The sequence below is a fragment of the Nycticebus coucang genome, chromosome 3, assembly GCF_027406575.1.
Source record: "Nycticebus coucang isolate mNycCou1 chromosome 3, mNycCou1.pri, whole genome shotgun sequence".
NCBI classification, from domain to species: domain Eukaryota; kingdom Metazoa; phylum Chordata; class Mammalia; order Primates; family Lorisidae; genus Nycticebus; species Nycticebus coucang.
In genome coordinates this window covers 40,012,290-40,016,673 of record NC_069782.1, presented here as the reverse complement: position 1 = coordinate 40,016,673, position 4,384 = coordinate 40,012,290, and the positions used below count along the sequence as shown (strand labels likewise).

At 37.0% G+C, this 4,384-nt stretch overlaps 1 non-coding gene across 1 annotated transcript; it reads left to right on the top strand.

Moving 5' to 3' along the window:
* Nucleotides 1-657: 657 nt before the first annotated feature.
* Nucleotides 658-764, top strand: LOC128582667 (U6 spliceosomal RNA). The gene has a single exon (XR_008379114.1). It is a non-coding gene; the product is annotated as a U6 spliceosomal RNA (small nuclear RNA).
* Nucleotides 765-4,384: the final 3,620 nt, after the last annotated feature.

The following is a 4,384-nucleotide window of genomic DNA, read 5'->3' as shown; positions in this document are numbered from 1 at the left end:
GTATAAGCCTTACGTTCCTTTTTGTTAAATTTATACTCAATTATCCTTTTCTTTTTTATGCTATTATGATTGAATTTTTAAAACTTATAAATGAATATTTTCTGAATTTTATAAAATTACCTTATGTCTTGCAACTTGTTCAACTGATTTATTAGTTTTGTTAGATTTTTTAGTATAATCCTTAGGATTTTCTATATAGGATCATGTAATCTGCAAATATAGACAGTTTTACTTCTTCCTCTCCAAGTTAGATGTCTTTCGTCCTTTTTCTTGCTGAATTGCCTGAGCTGGTACTCTACTGCAATATTAAATCGAAGTGATGAGGTTGGGTATCTTTGGTTCCTGACCTGGGAGTGAAAGCATTCACTATTTCATCATTTTTTTAAAGAACTAAAGGAAACCATGCTTAAGCAATTAAAAGAAGCATGATGACAATACATCATCAAATATAGGATATCAACAAACAGATAGACATCATTATAAAGAACAAAATTAAAATTCTATAGTTGAAAAACACAGTAACTAAAATGAAAAATTCACTAGAATGTTTCAATAGTACATTTGAGTCAGCAGAAGAAAAAAATAGTGACACTGAAGACAGATCAAAAGAAATCAGGCAATCTGAAAGAGAGAGAATAAATAAAAATTAACAGAGCCGTGCTCGCTTCAGCAGCACATATACTAAAATTGGAACGATACAGAGAAGATTAGCATGGCCCCTGCGCAAGGATGACACGCAAATTCGTGAAGTGTTCCATATTTTAGAAATCCAAAAACAGAATCAAATAAGACATGAATGATGGGTGGCGCCTGTGGCTCAGTCGGTAAGGCGCCAGCCCCATATACCGAGGGTGGCGGGTTCAAACCCGCCCTGGCCAAACTGCAACCAAAAAAAAAATAGCCAGGCGTTGTGGCGGGCGCCTGTAGTCCCAGCTACTCGGGAGGCTGAGGCAAGAGAATAGCTTAAGCCCAGGAGTTGGAGGTTGCTGTGAGCTGTCTGAAGCCACGGCACTCTACAGAGGGCCATAAAGTGAGACTCTGTCTCTACAAAAAAAAAAAGAGAGATGAATGATATGAAGAATATAAAAAGGATATAGCAGAGCTGAAGGAACTGAAACAGTCAATTAGGGAACTTAAAGATGCAATGGAAAGTATCAGCAACAGGTTAGACCATGCAGAAGAAAGAATTTCAGAGGTAGAAGACAAAGTTCTTGAGATAACTCAGATAGTAAAAGAGGCAGAAAAGAGGAGAGAGAAAGCAGAACATTCACTGTCAGAATTATGGGACTTTATGAAACGTTCCAACATATGAGTTATAGGAAATCCAGAAGGGGAAGACGAATGCCCCAGAGGAATGGAAGCCATACTAGAGAATATTATAAAAGAAAATTTCCCAAATATCACCAAAGATTCTGACACACTGCTTTCAGAGGGATATCGGACCCCAGGTCGCCTCAACTCTAACCGAGCTTCTTCAAGACACATTGTGATGAACCTGTCCAAAGTGAAGACAAAAGAAAAGATTCTGCAAGCTGCCAGGAGTAAGCGCCAGTTGATGCACAGGGGCAAATCCATCAGAATGACCACAGACTTCTCTAATGAAACTTTCCAAGCAAGAAGACAATGGTCATCTACCTTTAATCGACTTAAACAGAACAATTTCAGGCCCAGAATTCTGTACCCTGCTAAGCTAAGCTTTAAAATTGATGGAGAAATCAAATCATTTATGGATATACAAACATTGAGCAAATTCGCCACAACAAGACCAGCTCTACAGGAAATACTTCAACCTGTTCTGCACACTGACCACCACAATGGATCAGCAGCAAAGTAAGAACTCAGAAATTAAAGGACAGAACCTACCCTCCACACTGATGCAAAAGATAAAACTAAGCAATGGACTCTCACAAAATAAGACAAATAAAATACTACCACAATTATCAATTATCTCAATAAATGTTAATGGCTTGAATTCCCCACTGAAGAGACATAGATTGGCTGACTGGATTAAAAAACACAAGCCATCCATTTGCTGTCTGCAAGAAACACACCTGGCTTCAAAAGACAAATTCAAGCTCCGAGTCAAGGGTTGGAAGACAATTTTTCAGGCAAATGGAATTCAGAAGAAAAGAGGAGTTGCAATCTTATTTTCAGATACATGTGGATTTAAAGCAACTAAAGTCAAAAAAGACAAAGATGGTCACTTTATATTGGTCAAGGGAAAACTACAACAAGAAGACATTTCAATTCTAAATATTTATGCACCCAATTTAAATGCTCCCAGATTCTTGAAACAGACCTTACTCAGTCTGAGCAATATGATATCTGATAATACCATAATAACAGGGGACTTTAACACTCCTCTTACAGAGCTGGACAGATCCTCTAAACAGAAATTAAACAAAGATATAAGAGATTTAAATGAGACCCTAGAACGACTGTGCTTGATAGACGCGTATAGAACACCCATCCCAAAGATAAAGAATATACATTCTTCTCATCACCCCATGGAACATTCTCCAAAATTGATCATATCCTGGGACACAAAACAAATATCAACAGAATCAAAAGAATTGAAATTTTACCTTGTATCTTCTCAGACCATAAGGCACTAAAGGTGGAACTTAACTCTAACAAAAATGCTCGACCCCACCCACAGGCATGGAAATTAAACAATCTTCTGTTGAATAACAGATGGGTGAAGGAAGAAATAAAACAGGAAATCATTAACTTCCTTGAGCATAACAACAATGAAGACACAAGCTACCAAAACCTGTGGGATACTGCAAAAGCACTTTTGAGAGGAAAATTCGTCGCTTTAGATACCTACATTCAAAAAACAGAAAGAGAGCGCATCAACCATCTCACAAGAGATCTTATGGAATTGGAAAAAGAACAATCTAAGCCTAAACTCAGTAGAAGAAAAGAAATATCCAAAATCAAATCAGAGATCAATGAAATTGAAAACAAAAGAATCATTCAGAAAATTAATGAGACAAGGAGTTGGTTTTTTGAAAAAATAAATAAAATAGATAAACCATTGGCCAGACTAACGAGGAATAGAAAAGTAAAATCTCTAGTAACCTCAATCAGAAATGATAAAGGGGAAATAACAACTGATCCCACAGAGATACAAGAGATCATCTCCGAATACTACCAGAAACTCTATGCCCAGAAATTTGACAATGTGAAAGAAATGGATCAATATTTGGAATCACACCCTCTCCCTAGACTCAGCCAGGAAGAAATAGAGCTCCTGAACAGACCAATTTCAAGCACTGAGATCAAAGAAACAATAAAAAATATTCCAACCAAAAAATGCCCTGGTCCAGATAGCTTCACTCCAGAATTCTATCAAACCTTCATGGAAGAGCTTATTCCTGTACTGCAGAAATTATTCCAAAAAATTGAGGAAGAAGGAATCTTCTCCAACACATTCTATGAAGCAAACATCAACCTGATACCAAAACCAGGAAAAGACCCAAACAAAAAGGAGAATTTCAGACCAATCTCACTCATGAATATAGATGCAAAAATTCTCAACAAAATCCTAGCCAATAGATTACAGCTTATCATCAAAAAAAGTCAGTCATCATGATCAAGTAGGCTTCATCCCAGGGGTGCAAGGCTGGTTTAATATACGCAAGTCTATAAACGTTATCCACCATATTAACAGAGGCAAAAATAAAGATCACATGATCCTCTCAATAGATGCAGAAAAAGCATTTGATAAAATCCAGCATCCTTTTCTAATTAGAACACTGAAGAGTATAGGCATAGGTGGCACATTTCTAAAACTGATTGAAGCTATCTATGACAAACCCACAGCCAATATTATACTGAATGGAGTAAAACTGAAAGCTTTTCCTCTTAGAACTGGAACCAGACAAGGTTGTCCTCTGTCACCTTTACGATTCAATATAGTGCTGGAAGTTCTAGCCAATACAATTAGGCAAGACAAGGAAATAAAGGTAATCCAAATGGGAGCAGAGGAGGTCAAACTCTCCCTCTTTGCTGACGACATGATATTATACTTAGAGAATCCCAAAGACTCAACCACAAGACTCCTAGAAGTCATCAAAAAATACAGTAATGTTTCAGGATATAAAATCAATGTCCACAAGTCAGTAGCCTTTGTATACACCAATAACAGTCAAGATGAGAAGTTAATTAAGGACACAACTCCCTTCACCATAGTCTCAAAGAAAATGAAATACCTAGGAATATACCTAACGAAGGAGGTGAAGGACCTCTATAAAGAAAACTATGAAATCCTCAGAAAGGAAATAGCAGAGGATATTAACAAATGGAAGAACATACCATGCTCATGGATGGGAAGAATCAACATTGTTAAAATGTCTATACTTTCCAAAGCAATCTACCT